This window comes from Schistocerca gregaria, chromosome X (assembly GCF_023897955.1).
Source record: "Schistocerca gregaria isolate iqSchGreg1 chromosome X, iqSchGreg1.2, whole genome shotgun sequence".
NCBI lineage: Eukaryota > Metazoa > Arthropoda > Insecta > Orthoptera > Acrididae > Schistocerca > Schistocerca gregaria.
The window spans coordinates 153271932-153292669 of record NC_064931.1 but is presented as its reverse complement, the minus strand read 5'-3'; the positions used below and the strand labels follow the sequence as shown (position 1 = coordinate 153292669).

Below are 20738 nucleotides of genomic sequence, written 5' to 3'. Positions count from 1 at the left end.
GACAATCTGGACCAACAGTGCCTTGATGAACTTGTGGATAGTATGCCACGACGAATACAGGCATGCATCAATGAAAGAGGACGTGCTGCTGGGTATTAGAGGTACCGGTGTGTACAGTAAGCTGGACCACAACTTCCGAAGGTCTCGCTGTATAGTGGTACAACATGCAATGTGTGGTCTTCATGAGCAATAAAAAGGGCGGAAATGTTGTTTATGTTAATCTCCATTCCAATTTTTTGTACAGATTCCGGATCTCTCTGAACCGAGATGATGCAAAACTTTTTTTGTTGTGTGTACAGGGTGTTTCAAAAATGACCGGTATATTTGAAACGGCAATAAAAACTAAACGAGCAGCGATAGAAATACACCGTTTGTTGCAATATGCTTGGGACAACAGTACATTTTCAGGCGGACAAACTTTCGAAATTACAGTAGTTACAATTTTCAACAACAGATGGCGCTGCAAGTGATGTGAAAGATATATAAGATAACGCAGTCTGTGGCTGCGCCATTCTGTACGTCGTCTTTCTGCTGTAAGCGTGTGCTGTTCACAACGTGCAAGTGTGCTGTGGACAACATGGTTTATTCCTTAGAACAGAGGATTTTTCTGGTGTTGGAATTCCACCGCCTAGAACACAGTGTTGTTGCAACAAGACCAAGTTTTCAACGGAGGTTTAATGTAACCAAAGGACAGAAAAGCGATACAATAAAGGATCTGTTTGAAAAATTTCAACGGACTGGGAACGTGACGGATGAACGTGCTGGAAAGGTAGGGCGACCGCGTACGGCAACCACAGAGGGCAATGCGCAGCTAGTGCAGCAGGTGATCCAACAGCGGCCTCGAGTTTCCGTTCGCCGTGTTGCAGCTGCAGTCCAAATGACGCCAACGTCCACGTATCATCTCATGCGCCAGAGTTTACACCTCTATCCATACAAAATTCAAATGCGGCAACCCCTCAGCGCCGCTACCATTGCTGCATGAGAGACATTCGCTAACGATATAGTGCACAGGATTGATGACGGCGATATGCATGTGGGCAGCATTTGATTTACTGACGAAGCTTATTTTTACCTGGACGGCTTCGTCAATAAACAGAACTGGCGCATAAGGGAACCGAAAATCCCCATGTTGCAGTCCCATCGTCCCTGCATCCTCAAAAAGTACTGGTCTGTGCCGCCATTTCTTCCAAAGGAATCATTGGCCCATTTTTCAGATCCGAAACGATTATTGCATCACGCTATCTGGACATTCTTCGTGAATTTGTGGCGGTACAAACTGCCTTAGACGACACTGCGAACACCTCGTGGTTTATGCAAGGTGGTGCCCGGCCACATCGCACGGCCGACGTCTTTAATTTCCTGAATGAATATTTCGATGATCGTGTGATTGCTTTGGGCTATCCGAAACATACAGGAGGCGGCGTGGATTGGCCTCCCTACTCGCCAGACATGAACCCCTGTGACTTCTTTCTGTGGGGACACTTGAAAGACCAGGTGTACCGCCAGAATCCAGAAACAATTGAACAGCTGAAGCAGTACATCTCATCTGCATGTGAAGCCATTCCGCCAGACACGTTGTCAAAGGTTTCGGGTAATTTAATTCAGAGACTACGCCATATTATTGCTACGCATGGTGGATATGTGGAAAATATCGTACTATAGAGTTTCCCAGACCGCAGCGCCATCTGTTGTTGACAATTGTAACTACTGTAATTTCGAAAGTTTGTCTGCCTGAAAATGTACTGTTGTCCCAAGCGTATTGCAACAAACGGTGTATTTCTATCGCTGCTCGTTTAGTTTGTATTGCCGTTTCAAATATACCGGTCATTTTTGAAACACCCTGTATATAAGCGGAGGAAAGACGAATGGGAAATAGTTCTGCCGAACATACTGACCGCAAATGGGGAAATCCACCGATATAAGCGACTTTGACGTAGGGCAGGTTGTTGCGGGCCACACTTTGTACTGGGACGAGAATCTCGGAAACAGCAGAGCTGGTCCACTGTTCGCGTTTTACTGTCGTGAGCATCTACGCTAAAGTGGTTTAAGGATGCTGAAACCATGATCAAATGATAAGTAGGTGCACGTCCACGCCGCATCGCACATCTTTGAGGTGAGAGGCTTGCCCGCTCTGTAAGGCAGGATCAGCGGCGATCTGTGGCAGACCTGACGAAAAATTGCAGCGCCGGAGCAGGCAAATGTGTTACGAAGCACACCTTTCAACTGCTCTGAATTGGGGCTCCGCAGCAGATCACCCCTAAGTATTCCTTTGTTGATCTAACGATTTCTTCTGCAGTAGGAATGAGAACGCCGAAATTGGACCATGGATCAGTGGAAACGTATCGCCTGATCGGATGAATGACATTTCTTGTTAGACCAGGTCGATGCTCATGTCTGGATATGCCGTCATTCAAACGAACGCCTGCTCAAAACACACACCGTGCCAATGTCACATTCCTTCGTGCTTGGTGTCTTCCACGACGGCGATGGCTTCTTCCAGCAGGGTAACTGTCTGCGCCACAAGACCAGAATTGTGCTACACTTTTTGGAGCATGATAATGAACACACGTTAATGTCATGGCCACCAAATTCACCTGACCTGAAGCCGATGGAACACGTGTGGCTGGCTGTAAGACGCCAGCACCATGCTCCACAACCTACCTGCCAGTGGTTTACACTAATTGTGTAAGGTTCCAAATGATTGGAAAAGAGTACAGGTAGTCCCAGTTTTCAAGAAGGGTCGTCGAGCAGATGCGCAAAACTATAGGTCTCTATCTCTGACATCGATCTGTTGTAGAATTTTAGAACATGTTTTTTGCTCGCGTATCATGTCATTTCTGGAAACCCAGAATCTGCTCTGTAGGAATCAACATAGATTCCGGAAACAGCGATCGTGTGAGACACAACTCGCTTTATTTGTTCATGAGACCCAGAAAATATTAGATACAGGCTCCCAAGTAGATGCCATTTTCCTTGACTTCCGGAAGGCGTTTGATACAGTTCCGCACTGTCGCCTGATAAACAAAGTACGAGCCTACGTAATATCAGACCAGCTGCGTGGCTGGATTGAAGAGTTTTTAGCAAACAGAACACAGCATGTTGCTCTCAATGGAGAGACGTCTACAGACGTTAAAGTAACCTCTGGCGTGCCGCAGAGGAGTGTTATGGGACCATTGCTTTTCACAATATATATAAATGACGTAGTAGATAGTGTCGGAAGTTCCATGCGGCTTTTCGCGGATGATGCTGTAGTATACAGAGACCTTGGAGCGTTGGAAAATTGCAGCGAAATGCAGGAAGATCTGCAGCGGATAGGTACTTGGTGCAGGGAGTGGCAACTGACCCTTAACATAATCAAATGTAATGTATGGCGAATCCATAGAAAGAATGATCCTTTATTGTATGATTATATGACAGCGTAACAAAAACTGGTAGCAGTTACTTCTGTAAAATATCTGGGAGTAAGAGGACGGAAAGATTTGAAGTGGAATGATCATATAAATTTAATTGTTGGTAAGGCGGGTACCAGGTTGAGATTCATAAGTGGCAGACTCTGTAAGAAAGGGGCTGTGCATCGCGGTGTAGCTTGCTGTCCAGGTTTCGAGAGGGTGCGTTTCTGGATGAGGTATCCAATATATTGCTTCCCCCTACTTATACTGCTACTGTCGCAGGTTCGAATCCTGCCTCGGGCATGGATGTGTGTGATGTCCTTAGGTTAGTTAGGTTTAAGTAGTTCTAAGTTGTAGGCAACTGATGACCACAGATGTTAAGTCGCATAGTGCTCAGAGCCATTTTTTTGAACCCCCTACTTATACCTCCCGAGGAGATCACGAAAGTAAAATTAGAGAGATTCGAGCGCGCACGGAGGCTTTCCGGCAGTCGTTTTTCCCGCGAACCATACGCGACTGGAACAGGAAAGGGAGGTAATGACAGTGGCACGTAAAGTGCCCTCCGCCACACACCGTTGGGTGGCTTGCGGAGTATAAATGTACATGTAAAACTGTGCGGAGAAACTGTGCCACATATCTCCGGTAACCTACCAAATACGTGCTGGATCCATCCGAAAATGGCTCTGAGCACTATGGGACTTAACATCTATGGTCATCAGGCCCCTAGAAGTTAGAACTACTTAAAGCTAACTAATCTAAGGACATCACACAACACCCAGTCGTCATGAGGCAGAGAAAATCCCTGACCCCGCCGGGAAACGAACCCAGGAACCCGGGCGCGGGAAGCGAGAACGCCACCGCATGACCACGAGCTGCGGACGGATCCATCCGAGGCACAAATGTTGCTATACTGCGTTCTGAAGGTGGACTAACACGCTGTTAAGAGATCGTCATGTTATTTTGTATCATCAGTGTACATACCACTGTACAGTGCGTGATGAAGGTACTTTGTACGATTACTAATGATGCAGCGAGGGAAAACCTTATATGGGCTGCTTATTAGTAAACTTTCGCTGCTTAATCCAGCGTAGACGGAAAACTATTTACCGTATGGGTACCCAGCTTTGTAGGAATGATGTTCATACTCTGAGCTGCCGGATTTACGTTTTTAATAGTTTTAGTGTCATGACTTACCATCAGGCAAAGGTGCTTGTACGGCGACGTAGGGTTGAAATCTGGGCCTACGAGATATATGAGCCCTGCAATGAACTTGCGATTATTCAGCTTGTCCGTCACACTTCAAGAATGCTCGGCTTCATGAAGGACCCACAGGAAATCAATATGTAATTGAAAAGATACCCACTGAATGCCTTAATTTTGCCGTGTACTATCGAGGACCTGCATGCATTTTAATACGCAGTCATGAATTATTAAATTCTATATATACTAAGATGGTATCTGTCCTTTCGGACATATATATAGTTAAGGCTCACTGGCCACTTGACCATCTTCTTCTTCTGTGCGAATACACAAACAGTGCCCGAACCCTTACGGGAATCGGCAACGCGCCGCGAGTAATGAGTATAATGGGCGTGGGCACTACGAATGTAGTGCGGGACAATACTTGAGAATGTGGGTTTCGCGGGAGGCGTGCAGGAGATAAATCCCTGCAGTCGCGTTATCCTCTGTGTCCTCGGTGGCTCAGATGGATAGAGCGTCTGCCATGTAAGCAGGAGATCCCGGGTTCGAATCCCGGTCGGGGCACACATTTTCATCTGTCCCCGTTGACGTATGTCAACGCCTGTAAGCAGCTAGGGGTGTTCATTTCATTGTAATTATTAAACTCGTCTGAAACAGTTACTCGCTGCCAGCCGGAGACTGCTGCTGCCACTCAAAAGACCGACAGTGTCACGTGCTCTGATGTACGCGCCGCGGCCTTTGTCGTGGGTCTCAGTTGAAACACAAGCATCGGTGTACATTGCAACTACAGTCAGTCAACGTGGGACAATATGAGCAGGGCTTTACTCGTAAAGCTGTTTTCCCAAAACTGTAGCAATAGTGCTGCTACTCTTATCGTGTATCGACGCATTAAAGGAATTCGTAGCGGCCCTCTTCGCGCACAGGGATTCAAGAACATGATTCGGAAGTTCGAATTAGCTAGCTATTTGGGACGGGCCGACGCAAATTGTTGAAGAAGCTACTGTTGCCATGGCTGAGAGTGCTGGATGCAAAGTGCGATCCCCGAGCAGTCGACACGCTCTGCCATGGCAGCTGGACATCCCAGGGTCCACCACTTGAAAAGTGATGTAAACAGCTGCGGTTCCAGGCTGTCATGGATGGAGACGGTCGTCACATTGAGCAACGTTGGTAACCTGGCACATAAACATGGTGCTCAATTAACAAATGTTACCCTCTCATGTGAAAATTAAAATGTGTTCCTTTCTGTGGTTTATTCGTTATGTCGCTTCCGCATGTACTTTCAAAAGTTTCTACAAAGTTTTATTGTTCTACGATCATTCGTTTTCCATGCGGGCTCTCTCAAGTAGCGTAAGTTTATTTACAAACACCCCGTACATCTGCGTTCTTTTGCAAAATTAATTTTGAAGCAATAGAATCGTTCAGCAGTTTCTCATAAATGCTGGTTATCTATATTTCTGTTTTTTCGCAAGTGTTTAGAGCCAATAGCGACGCTCAGTTAAAATACACTCCTGGAAATGGAAAAAAGAACACATTGACACCGGTGTGTCAGACCCACCATACTTGCTCCGGACACTGCGAGAGGGCTGTACAAGCAATGATCACACGCACGGCACAGCGGACACACCAGGAACCGCGGTGTTGGCCGTCGAATGGCGCTAGCTGCGCAGCATTTGTGCACCGCCGCCGTCAGTGTCAGCCAGTTTGCCGTGGCATACGGAGCTCCATCGCAGTCTTTAACACTGGTAACATGCCGCGACAGCGTGGACGTGAACCGTATGTGCAGTTGACGGACTTTGAGCGAGGGTGTATAGTGGGCATGAGGGAGGCCGGGTGGACGTACCGCCGAATTCTAACAACTATAAACAGTTGACTAGCTGGTCAATCTAGAGTGTAGCCCTTAGAGACCACTCGCCAACTAGTTATAGTCGATATGTGTCACAAAGAAATCAGTGTAGATCGATTCTCTTCAACGCTAATGAATGACGAGCTAAAAGTCGAAAAAGATACCTTTTATTTTACAATAACTAAAATGTGTGCAAAATTTCATCCTAACCCGTGACAAACAATTGTTGGCCACACCTTGTAAGTTATAAAGAAGTATAGAAGCTCGTCGATTAGAAGACACGTCGGTGGTTTACACGTCGTAGTTACAGCTTTTTGGGATGTTTGAGGTTAGAACGCCCAACTTTGAGGTTATTAGCGCCCAAGCAGCGTTCTGTTTATCCAAGTAGGCCGCGTATGCTAACGTATTTGGCTACCAATCAACTTCCCTGTAGGAATCAATACAGATTCAGTAAACATCAATCATGTGAAACTCAACTGATCTTTTCACGTAAGACTGTCGTGGGCAGATCCCAGGTTGATTCTGCTTCTTGTTTTCCAGAAACATTTCGATAATATTTCACACCGTCGCCCAGCTAACAAAATCTTGCTTACAAAAAAAGGGCGGCTATGCGACTCGACTGAAGACCTAGAAAACAGGCTTCATTGCGTTTTTCTTAATTCTGAGATGTCGTAAACGACATTCGCGTCCTCAATGAATATGTGTCAGGTCCGTTATCGTTCGCAGCTTGTGCAGTATGTTCAAAGAAGTATTCCATATTTTAAGAAGTGGTAGTAGAGAGTACAACAAAATACGTCCAGTAAACATGGGCTCTATAAAGCATTACTTCAGAGTAATGGGTACTTGTTCTTCTTCGCTACTGGGAAACACGTCTCTTTTGCTGCGACCTCTTTGATTTTGACGCAGTAAACAAATGAGGACACATTCCTCTGTTACTGTCCACGGATACAGCATGCAGTAAACATCTGTTGGTGGTGTTACTCTAAACCGTATCCACAGTACAGCGCAAGCGTTGGTTCTAATGGAACCAGTTTGTGTTTTGATAAAGTTGCGAAATGGTTTTACATCGTAGTTTTACGTTTGAATTTACCAGTATAATGGAAGACTATCATTCCGCAACCATGATCTGTTATGCTTTGGGAGATCGAAGCAAGCCACAGAGCCCATGTCCTGTATGCTGAAAAATATTCAAAACTCAGGTAATGTCCATACAATTATTCAGTCGCCTTTTCCAGCGACTTGCACTCTCTGGCTCCATAGCTCCAACAACGGCGGATAGTGGCACACGTTGGTCCATCCCTACCTCTGTTGGGCCGGCCGGGGTGGCCGAGCGGTTCTAGGCGCCACAGTCTGGAACCACGCGACCGCTACGGTCGCAGGTTCGAATCCTACCTCGGGCATGGATGTGTGTGATGTCCTTAGGTTAGTTAGGTTTAAGTAGTTCTAAGTTCTAGCGGACTGATGACCTCAGCAGTTAAGTCCCATAGTGCTCAGAGCCATTTGAACCTACCTCTGTTGTGGAGGGTCGAGTAGTGCAACGTGTGGGAAAAAATCCTGGAACTAGTGCACATAGAATTTCAGCATTTACTGGTATGAGCAATTGCTATACAGATATCATGTACAGAGTGGCCAAGCCCTTCGGCTTCAAGATCAGCCTGCCAAAATGCAGTTCTCCCAATGACTGTGACAAAGACGTGAAGATTCACTTTTCACACCGAGCGAGATGGCGCAGTGGGAGGACGACGGTTCAAACCCACTTGTGGCCAACCTGATTTGGGCTTTCCGTGGTTTCCCTAAATAGCTTCAGGCAAATGCCGGGATTGTTCCTTTGAAAGGGCATGACCAATTTCCTTCCCCATTCTATCCTTCCCTAATCCGATCTTGTACTCAATCTCTAATGACCTCGTTGTCGACGGGACGTTAAGTAAAATCCAGAATGGATGAAAGTTTTAAATATTAATCTCCTCCTCCTCCTCCTCCTCCTCCCCCTCCTCCCCTCACCCCCTCACTTTTCAGAACAAAAATACTGTTCACAGACAATGCTGGTTTCACGCGAGATGTGATTGTCAGTTTTCATTACCAAAATATGCGAGCTGATGCAAATCCACATACAGTTGGAGAAGCAAGGCATCTGCGCCAGCTTCTAATTAATGTATAGGCAGTAATTAATTAGTATCAAAAAAACTTTCCTGTTCTGCTAGAAGAGGTACCATTCCAACGATGGCTGGAGATGTGTTTCATGTATTAAGCACCAGTCCATTTTCTCCGAAATGTCCGGGAACACTTTACGCAGCCATTTAATGGACAATGAATTGGTCGGGGAGGTTCAATGTGTTGGCCAATTCGTTCCCCCGATCTTAGTCCCTAGAACTTTTGACTTTAGTGACACGTGAAATCTTTGGTGTTTGCAAGCCCTATTAATGATGTGCAAACATTACAGGAACGCACCATCAATGCCTGCCAGTGCGTCCATGACCAACCTAGAGTCTTTCAGACGGTGTAGGATTCCGTAAGAAGTCAGACAGAAGCATTCCTTGCTATGAATGGATACCTCATTCAGCACCTCCTTCAGCGATGAATCACAAGTGGAGGTCGAACGTAATAGAAAGCACTTCACATTAGAAGCTCTGCTGTTTCGCAGTAACAGATTACTGGGTTCATATTTGTTTACTTATATGTTTGCTGCAAACTCTAGGTCGTTCGTAATAGAAGTAACGAAGATGAAAAAGTGCTCATAGACCTTAAGGTGAGCATTTTAGGGCTAGTGTTTTGTTTTGGTCCATGATACCACCTCTCAAATTATGGAATACTTTTTTGGATATCTTGTATAAATGATACGAACGTTAGAAGCTGTCGCAGGCTGATAGCAGGCTACGCAGCTATACCAGGGGAGCGGCAGTGTGAGTCACAGCGTTAAAAGTGTAGCGGAATACAGTGATATTCACAGTGCATCATTACTTCGCACGAAGCTTACCGTAAGTATAAGTAAATGCAATATAATGAGTGTAAATAGGACAGAATACGCAACTGTCGTTCAGTCACTATAAGCGAGCACAAATGTCAATTATATGGGAATGATTGTTAAGTGAAATGACTATATAAATGAAGCCTCGGTCAAGTCAAATACGGTTTTGAGAATCTAATGATGGGAGTTGAGTACTGTTCGTTGAACTGGGACCTCAACCAAGTTTTATTTGAGTAAGAGGTAGAACAGACACCGAGAAGAGGTGTACAGGTTTAAGAGCGTCATAGTAATACTTTCAAAGCTATGACGGGAGACCTTACAGGTAAGGCGTTGTGCATCGTTCATAGCGTTACTCTCAACAGTATGAACTTCCAGTTTTCAACACGCGTAAAGGAATATATTGCTTCTTCTAACATAAAGTACACGTAATGACCGCGAGGGTAAAATTGGACGACTTTTGGCGTATACGAGAGCCACTAACACCCTTAATCTTCCATACTATCCGCAAATGGAACAGAAGGAGGGGGGAAATGGTTTTGCTATGCTCTGTGTCCTCCACGACACACCGTACGAAGGTGCAAATATCTAAATGTATCTTCTCGTTTCACTTCTTTCTCATTAAAGGTAAGGACTAGGTTGTCAGCGGGAGTCAACTCTATGGTTCCCAAAGTCAGTAGTCACAGATAGTAATATTCTGACGGTAGAACAGGATGTACAGTAAATAATTTGTAAACAATGTGAAAAACTGAAAAAAGAATGTATACCACTGGATGAAGATGACCTTAAACACAAAACTAGTTACAGAAAAGGAAATAATTCGTTAGACAAAACTGTGAATGATTGCAACGTCTTTTTCACTTTTATAATCATGTACATCCGTTGAACTCTCAACAAATCAGTGTATTTTGGTAACAGATATGAACAGAAGAGTGTCTTCTTCTGTATATTATCAGCCTAACATTAAGGAACGGGAATGGATATTCTCGTAACACTTTTCTTTGCACTCTGTGGATACGAATTGCTGACAACAGGGAAGCAAGAAATTATAGTACTGATACTATTTCAAAAACCACATTGACTTCATCTCTAGATGAAGAAAAAATATAGAGAGAGAGGAAATTTTAAATCAAATCTATGATGAAAGGTGTGCACATAGTGATCTCATTTAAGAGTAAAACGAATAGTTGTTTTTACCCCAACGGGATCACATAAGTCGCTAATCCAAGTATAAGGAGAAATTTAGATTTGTTATAAATACACTACTGGCCATTAAAATTCCTACTCCAAGAAGAAATGATAAACGGGCATTCATTGGGCAAATATATCATACTACAACTGACATTTTCACGCAATTTGGGTGCATAGATCCTGAGAAATCAGTACCCAGAACAACCACATCTGGCCGTAATAACGGCCTTGATACGCCTGGGCATTGTGTCAAACAGAGCTTGGATGGCGTATACAGTTACAGCTGCCCATGCAGTTTCAACAATATACCACAGTTCATCAAGAGTAGTGAGTGGTGAATTGTGACGAGTCACTTGCTCGGCCACCATTGACCATAAGTTTTCAGTTGGTGAGAGATCTGGATAACCTGCTGGCCAGAGCAGCAGTCGAACACTTTCTGTATCCAGAAAGGCACTTACAGGACCTGCAACATGCGGTCGTGCATTATCCTGCTGAAAAGTAGGGTTTCGCAGGGATAGAATGAAGGGTAGAACCACGGGTCGTAACACATCTGAAATGTAACGTCCACTGTTCAAAGTGCCGTCAATGCGAACAAGAGGTGACCGAGACGTGTAAACTATGGCACCCTATATCATCACGCCGGGTGATAAGCCAGTATGGCGATGACGAAAACACGCTTCCAATGTGCGTTCACCGCGATGTCGCCAAACACGGATACGACCATCATGATGCTGTAAACAGAACCTGGATTCACCCGAAAAAATGATGTTTTGCCATTCGTGCACCCTGGTTCGTCGTTGAGTACACCATCGCAGGCGCTCCTGTCTGTGATGCTGCGTCAAGGGTAACCGCAGCCATGGTCTCCGAGCTGATAGTCCATGCTGCTGCAAACGTCGTCGAATTGTTTGTGCAGATGGTTGTTGTCTTGCAAACGTCCCCATCTGTTGACTCAGGAATCGAGACGTTGCTGCACGATCCTTTACAGCCGTGCGGCTAAGATGCCTGTCATCTCGACTGCTAGTGATACGAGCCGTCGGGATCCAGCACGGCGTTCCGTATTACCCTCCTGAAGCCACCGATGCCATATTCTGCTAACAGTCATTGGATGTCGACCAACGCAACCAGCAACGTCGCGATACGATTAACCGCAATCGCGATAGGCTACAATCCGACTTTTATCAAAGTCGGAAGCGTGATGGTACGCATTTCTCCTCCTTACACGAGACATCACAACAACGTTTCACCAGGCAACGCTGGTCAACTACTGTTTGTATATGAGAAACCGGTTGTAAACTTTCCTCATGTCAGCACGTTGTAGGTGTCGCCACCGGCGCCAACCTTGTGTGAATGCTCTGAAAAGCTAATCATTTGCATGTCACAGCTTCTTCTTCCCGTCGGCTACATTTCGCGTCTGTAGCACCTCATCTTCGTGGTGTAGCAATTTTAGTGGCCAGTAGTGTATGTAGAATGTATTTCAGCTATGAAATATGTTGAGGATATTGACTGTAACACGCACTCATAGATGAAAAGTAAGGCGAAAATAGGAAAAGAAGTATTAGTGGTTAACATTCCATTGACAAAGAGGTCACTGTCGACGAAACACATGGTCAGACTGAAGTAGGATAACGCCGGAAATAGCGTGTTCTTTTCAAAGAATGCATCCCGGCATTCACCGTAAAGGCCGCGTCCTACGTATGAGACAGTAGCGATCGATAGTGCGCGACTGCTTCATACGACGAATCACCGCCGCAGGTATGGTTAGGTGGGCGACATCCGTAGCGCTGCCTGTTCTCTGCTACAATTAACGACGTGTGAATTCAAACGTGTTTGAATCTGGTCGCTGCAGCACGCGCGACAGAGAACGACAACCACGTGTCTTTTTGGCAAAGTAGTGGAGCGGACGCGACAGCAGCTATGAAATACTTACGATTTTAAGACAACTATTCGGCGAAAACATTTGAATCTCTCTCATATTATAGCTTGATATCTTCGCTCGATAATGTTCTGAATTTATTTTCGTTATTCGTCATGGTTAATGTGCTGCACGAGACTGAGTACATGGCTGCGAGAAATTTGCAAGAATCTGCAGAGGTGTAATCACATTGCGTAGACTTTCCGTGTAGTTCATTTAAGGCTATACGTTATAGAGTATGTAATGTAACTAATGTATCTAAATTGTATTTAAAGTTGAGACCGAAATAATATCTCCCTTCTTTCTTGAGCTATTGGCTGTTATATCCACGGATGTGTAGTTCGCGTCGCGTCCAAATCCTTTCCTGCGCTTCGGGAATAGAAGTAAAAATCGCCGTATCTCATAAATTGTTCAAGATAACGAAACGATGGTTTTTGGAAATAACAACAAGCAGAAAGGTCTATTTTATCGTATGATTAACACTCGATACGTTTTTGTAAACGCGTGAGCAGAGCGAAAACAAGACTACGTATAAACTAAACCATGAGGTTTTGTCGGAATTTTCATAGCCAAGCAAAGAGAGAGAGAAACAGGCAAACCGGGTATCAAAATGAACAAGACGAGGACTAGTTTTACATGAAAATATTTAACTGCTCGAAAGTAATCAGGTTAATTGAGAAAAACTTAATCAATGAGTTGGGGAAAAATTTAAATATTTCACGAAAAACTGCTGCTACGCTATGTATATGAAATGTCGAAGTTCATCTGTCAAAGGCCTAGCTATTTTGCACATAAAAAGATACATTGGCGCGGTATTTAAAAGTCAAAGAGGCTTCCTTCGAATCAAACAGTGAAGTTAGGATTTTCGAGAACAGAAGAAGTTAGGAAAGCAACCGAGGAGTCAGTAAGATCATACTTTCTGAATAAAACTTAAAACAATGAAAGAAATTGGTCAAATATTTTGTGGCATGGTTTTTGTAAAAGAAATAAACAGATCAGAGAAACGTTCTACGTGCCTTTGAATGATGTTCGAAATCATGAACAGAAAATGAGGTGTATCGAATGTTTCCCTAATACTTTTTATTTCATACTTTCAGACACATCATTTCGCAAAACATTTAACTTTCTTTTTAAATGATTGTGTGCTTTACTTTTACACACTATTTAGATTAACTGAAACGCTTGGCCTTAACAATGAGTGCTGATGAATTATGTTCGTAAAATGAAATATCAGTAAAATTTCATTGTTGTTCACTGTATTTTTTTTAATAATTTAATGTGTGCTATGTACTGGGTAGGTGTGTACAGGGTGAGCCATTGATCGTGACTGGGAAAAATATCTCACGAAATAAAAAGCTTCAAATGAAAAAAACTACAAAGAACGAAACTTGTCTAGCTTGAAGGGGGAAACCTGATAGCGCTATGGTTGGCCCGCTAGATGACGCTGCCATAGGTCAAACGGATATCAACTGCGTTTTATAGGAACCCTTATTTTTATTACATATTCGTGTAGTACGTAAAGAAATATGAATGTTTTATTTGTACCAATTTTTTGGCTTTGTGATAGATGGCGCTGTAATAGTCATACACACATGGATCACAATTTTAGATGAACACTTGGTAACAGGTGGGTTTTTTAAATTAAAATACGGAACGTCGGTACGTTTGAATATTTTATTTCGGTTGTTCCAATTTGACACATGTACCTTTGTGAACCTATCACTTCTGAGAACTCATGTTGTTACAGCGTAATTACCTGTAAATACCATAATAATGCAATAAATGCTCAAAATGATGTCCGTCAATATCAATGCATTTGGCAATACGTGTAACCACATTCCTCTCAACAGCGAGTAATTCGCCTGCCGTAATGTTCGCACATGCATGGACAATGCGCTGACGAATGTTCTCAGGCGTTGTCGGTGGATCAGGATAGCAAATATCCTTCCACTTTCCCCACGGAAAGAAATCCGGGGACGTCAGATCCGGTGAACGTGCAGGCCATGGTATGGTGCTTCGACGACCAATCCACCTGTCATGAAATATGCTGTTCAATACCGCTTCAACCGCACGCAGGCTATGTGCCGGACATCCATCATGTTCGAAGTACATCGCCATTCTGTCATGCAGTGAAACATCTTGTAGTAACATCGGTAGAACATTACGTACGAAATCAGCATACATTGCACCATTTAGATTGCCATCGATAAAAAAAAAAAAATGCCGTACAGTACATTACGCGCTAAGGTCGCTGATGTTCCACTTGTCGCAGCCATTGTGGATTTTCCGTTGCCCAATAGTTCATATTATCCCGATTTACGTTACCGCTGTTGGTGAATGACGCTTCGTCGCTAAATAGAACGCGTGCAAAAATCTGTCATCGTCCCGTAATTTCTGTTATGCCCAGTGACAGAACTGTACACGACGTTCGAAATCTACGCCATGCAATTGCTGGTGCATAGGAATTTGGTGCAGGTGCAATCGATGTTGTTGTATCATTCTCATCACCGACGTTTTTGAGATTCCGGTTCTCGCGCCATTTGTCTACTACTGATGTGGGGATCAGCAGCTAAAACACCTACTTGGGCATCATCATTTGTTGCAGGTCGTGGTTGACGTTTCACATGTGGCTGAACACTTCCTTTTTCCTTAAATAAAGTAACTATCCGGCGAATGGTCCGGACACTTGGATGATGTCCAGGATACCGAGCAACATACATAGCACACTCCCGTTGGGCATTTTGATGACAATAGCCATACTTCAACACGGTATCGACCTTTTCCTCAATTGGTAAATGGTCCATTTTAACATGGGTAATGTATCACGAAGCAAGTACCGTCTGCACTGGCGTAATGTTACGTGCTACCACATACTTATACGTTTGTGACTATTACAGCGCCATCAATCACAAAGCGAAAAAAGTGGTCCAACTAAAACATTCATATTTCTTTACGTACCACACGAATATGTAATAAAAATGGGGGTTCCTATGTTAAAAAAAAAACGCTGTTGATATCCGTTTGACCTATTGCAGCGCCATCTAGCGGGCCAACCATAGCGCTATCTGGTTTCCCCGTACAAGCAAGACGAATTTCGTTCTTTGTAGTTTTTTTCGTTTGACGCTTATTTAATGAGATATTTGGTCCGGTCACTATCAATAGACCACCCTGTATATCAAACTTAATATACAGAATTATAGGGAAGTCATTTAAAATACTGTATATGAAGCAACTGAGATCGAACCCATGATCTTTGACAAATCTGGATCGCTAGTGTTACACCACAGGTAGCTCTCATTTGACACTCTCATTCTTTATATTTAGGATAGTCAGTCATTCTTATACATTTATCTGCTGTTAAGTCCTTGATCATGTAAAAAAACCATTCGTTTTTAATTTATCTATGAGGCAGTCGAATGCTCCACTGCTCATTTGCGTGTATTCGAAGAATTTGTCTGGGGATCTTCGTAGTTGATAATATAAATTATGAAATTCTCCATGAAGATTCCTTCCTTTGTAAATTCCATGCACAGCATTCCTTTTCGCTTTATTTTCCTAAGTAAAGCTAATTTTGTAGCCTTACCCTGCAGCTACAGTATTCTACAGTTTATTGGGCGCCGTTTTTATAGAAACAGTTAGTCGGCTTTAAGCAGCCATCTTGTAGCGCGAGATGGTCGCTTGCACGCAGGAGACACGAGCTTTCTTTCGCCCGATGCTGCAGCTTGGAGCTGGAGTTCCGCGTACCCAGACATCTCTCGCTGTCGGTCGCTTCTGACTCTTACGTAGGACACGGCCTAAGAGACTCTTGATGACCTGACGTGCATGCGAATCCGTTTGCTCCCATTTAACCAATGCGCCACCACGTTCGGTGAGTAAGTCCCGAGGGAAAAATGAGCTGTAATCTAGTTTCCTCTATAGACACTTCAGTTTACAGGCCTTCCACAACAAGTTATTTCTTCCACAGTAAAATTACGCAGTCAAAGGAAATATGTAACTGCGTTAATGGTAATAAATTAGAAAGATCACTCAGTGGTCTTATATGGCAGGAGATTACGGATCCAGGACACGCGTAGTGGCTAAATGTTGCAACAGACTATATTGTTTCGCAAGTTGCACTTGTTTCTTCCATCAGGCGTCAATACTAACGAGTATGTGCTTCGACAACACACAGTTAAAATGATTCCATTCAAAAGTTCAAATTGTTCAAATGGCTCTGAGCATTATGGGACTTAACAGCTGAGATCATCAGTCCCCTAGAACTTAGAACTACTTAAACCTAACTAACCTAAGGACATCACACACATCCATGCCCGAGGCAGAATTCGAACCGGCCGAGGTGGCCGAGCGGTTCTAGGCGCTACAGTCCGGAACCGCGCTACCGCTACGGTAGCAGGTTCGAATCCTGCCTCGGGCATGGGTGTGTGTGATGTCTTTAGGTTAGTTAGGTTTAAGTAGTTCTAAGATCTAGGGGACTGATGACCTTAGAAGTTAAGTCCCATAGTGCTCAGAGCCATTTGAACCATTTTTTTGAGCATAATTCGAACCTGCGACCGTAGCAGTCACGCGCTTCCCGGCTGCAGTGCCTAGAACCGCTCGGCCACCCGGGGCGGCTTCAAAAATTCCACTGTATCTGATTGAAGAGATCATATACAATTGAAACTGGACTGTTATATTATCGCTTAACCGCCCTCCTCCCCCTAACAAAAAAATCGTCCCACAAAGTCTTCCACGACAGTAACGCAAAAACTTTTGTCTCTAGGAGAAGAATTACTATGGAAAGCCTGCCCTCTGACGGGATCGCAAAGTGCTGTAAAATGCTGCCCATCCCATTCATTTACATGGTTTATAACTGCAGAGAGTAGCATCATAAAAATTCTGGACGTGAACAACAGTGCAAATGGCTGACAGGTTTAGTACTAATAGGATCTTAAGAAGCGCATCTTTACGAGCGACGCAGCGGTTCCGTTTTACTCTCTGCGTAGGCTCATGCGGCTGCATCTACAACTTCAGCTTGTGATTTCAGTGTCGTTAATGTGATGATTGAAGCTGCTGACATTTTTCACTGAACCAAATAACAAATTTTATCAAAAACAATGTATTTCGTAACGTAAACCGCGGATGCATACTTAACACAAGAGAGCACAGTTATTATTGAAAACACTCGTGGTATTCCTTTTCACAGCATGATACCCATGTTTTGATCATCGCCAGAAAGACACATCTATAAATGTAGATTAACTGAGGAAGCAGCCTGAAATGTTATTGAAGTAGTGAAACGGAACGTTGCCATAATGTATACTTTTACATCCTTCAGAGTCACAGGAATCGTGTTTGCTCACCCATTCAGTATTCCCCCAGAAGGAAAAAACCTATATGTATGAGAGAGAGAGCGAGCTGTTCATCTTTCATTAATACCACGCCGTATCTACCAATCTGGGAGGGTCTTATTTAATAGCTGCCTCACTACAAAGTCTCGAGAAATAGTAATCTCTTTTTAAAACTGAACTAGCTACCCACACTAACTTCGCACATGTGGCACTAAGTATCTGCAGCCTTACAACTTACCTGGCACGGCAGTAACTTTTGTTGGCGGGCCAGTGCATAGAGCTATGATAAAAATTCAGAGAACAAAGTTAGGTAACTGAATATCACCAATTTCATGTAACAAACGACTTTAGCAGTGCGTGCCAGGAAAGTTCACAGCAGACACGAATGCCATCTGTTCTGTATGTAGTTGGCGTTTTTAGTGGCATTTAGTGGCAGTAATGGGAGCTGCAAGGTACAATGCTGCCCGACTGCAGCGCAAGTTCGGCGCTATTTGTAGCCATTTCCCAGCCACCCAACTGCACTGCCGCTACAGTGATCCATCCCGCCCGGCTAGCCGTGCGGTCTAACGCGTTGCTTCCCGAGCGAGAAGGCGTGTCAGTCCCCGGCACGGATCCGCCAAGCGGATTAGTGTCAAGGTCCGGTGTCTCGGCCACCCTGTGGATGGTTTTTAAAGCGGTCTTACATCTGCCTCGGCCAATGCGGGATGGTTCCCCTTATTCCACCTCAGTTACACTATGTTGGCGATTGCTACGCAAACACTGTTTCCACGTACGCGTACACCATAATTACTGTACCACGCAAATATTTGGGGTTGTGCTCGTCTGGTATGAGACGTTCTCGGGGGAAGGATGGGGCGTCCACTGGGGTCCGATCCGTACAATAAAACAATAACCCTAGGTTCAGAATGGGGCGGCGGTGGGGCGGGTGGACTGCTGTGGCCTGTTGTGGGGTTGCGAACCACTGACGGGATAAAGTCTCTCCGTCGTTTTTAAGTCGCCGGCTCAACACACACACACACACACACACACACACACACACACACACACACACACAGAGAGAGAGAGAGAGAGAGAGAGAGAGAGAGAGAGAGAGAGAGAGAGAGAGAGAGTGAGTGAGTGAGTGAGTGTGGTCCGGCCAACTGCAGCGTAGATCGGCGCAACCTACAGCCGCTTGATGGCCAGCCATCTTCAAAGCCAGTCCAGCACGAACTACTTTTTTGTGTGACCTCTCCTAACGTAACATTTGTATGAAGCATTCTCTGCCACACATCTGTGGGATGCACCTGCTGCCACTAAACATTCTCATCCAACACTCATTGGTACGCAGCACCTACTGACATGATGCAACATTGGTATGCGGCACCCACTGGCAAGCAACATTGTTTCAAAGCACCCTGCACCATGTAACTTTCGCAGGAGGGTCCTGTGCCCCGCAACATTAATGAGAAGCACCTTCTGCCACATATCGGTATGAAGCACCCTCTACCACATAACATCGGTACGAAGCACCCTCTGCCACGCAACATCGGTACGAAGCATGCTAAACTGGTACGAAGCACCCTCTGCCACAGAACATTGGTACGAAGCACCCTCTGCCACGTAACATTGGTAAGAAGCTCTCTCCCCCGTACAACTTTAACATGAAGCACCCTTTGCAATGTAATAATGCTACGAAGCAACCTTTGCCTCGCAACATTGGTATGAAAAACCCTCTGACATGCAACATTGGTATGAAGGGCTCTCTACCATGTAACATCATTATGAAGCACCCTTTGCCATGCAACTTTAGTACGAAGCATTCTCTGCCACACAACAATGGCATGCAGCTCGCTTTTGCCGAGCAACAGTGATAAGAAGGTCCCTCCGCCATGCAACACTGGCATGAATCACCCTCTCCATTGTAATAACATTACAAAGCAACCTCTGCCACACAACAATGGTACACTGGACTCGAATTCGGGAGGACGATGGTTCAAACCCGCGTCTGGCCATCCTGATTTAGGTTTTCTGCGAGTCCCCTAAATCGCTTCTCGCAAATGCCGGGATGGTTTCTTTGAAAGGGCACAGCCGACTTCCTTCCCTAATCGGATGGAACCAATGACCTCGCTGTTTGGTCCCTCCCCAAAACCAACCGACCAACAACATTGGTACTAAGGACTCTCTGTCACACAACATCAGACGAAGCGCCGTCTGCCACATGAGATCAGTATAAAGCACCACCTACCATGCAACACTGGTACAAAGCACCCTCCACCAGGTAACACTGGTACGAAGCACCCTCTGGCACACAAGATTGGGGCACAGCACCTTCTGCCATGCAACATCGGTACGCAGCATCCTCTGTCATGGGTCATTGTTACGAAACACCCTCTGCCACGCAACATCGATACAAAGCGTTCTTCGCCACGTAACGTTGGCACGAAGCACCCATTGCCAGTTAAGATTGGGACCAATGCACTATGCGAGTTACTGAGATTCCAAGGAGTTCTTCCACTCACCACTGGAAGACAATTGCATCATTTTCACAGCAGTTTAATTCATTGTCGTTCACCCAATTCTTACGAAATATTTATAAAGCGTGATTTTCGATGTCTATTCATCTGGCAGCCTCTGAGATGTCGACACTCCACGTTAAATAAACGTATTCTCGCCAGCAGGGAGAAAGGACGGAAGCGTCTTCTTGTACGCTATGCCATCGCTTTGCTCAGTTTAACACGAGTCTCTCCTCCACAGATTCCTAGATACCCTGTTGCAAGCAGGCAGCGGTGGTCCCGCAGTTCTAGGCGCGCAGTCCGGAACCGTGCGACTGCTACAGTCGCAGGTTCGAATCCTGCCTCTGGCATGGATGTGTGTGATGTCCTTAGGTTAGTTAGGTTTATGTAGTTCTAAGTTCTCGGGGACTGATGACCACAGC

General features: G+C 44.8%; 1 protein-coding gene and 1 non-coding gene across 2 annotated transcripts in view; one reads left to right on the top strand and one right to left on the bottom strand.

Annotated features, from left to right (window-relative positions):
* Positions 1-20738, bottom strand: part of LOC126299413 (uncharacterized) — a 376709-nt gene that overhangs the window by 54643 nt on the left and 301328 nt on the right. The window lies entirely within an intron of this gene.
* Positions 5080-5153, top strand: Trnat-ugu (transfer RNA threonine (anticodon UGU)). The gene has a single exon. It is a non-coding gene; the product is annotated as a tRNA-Thr (tRNA).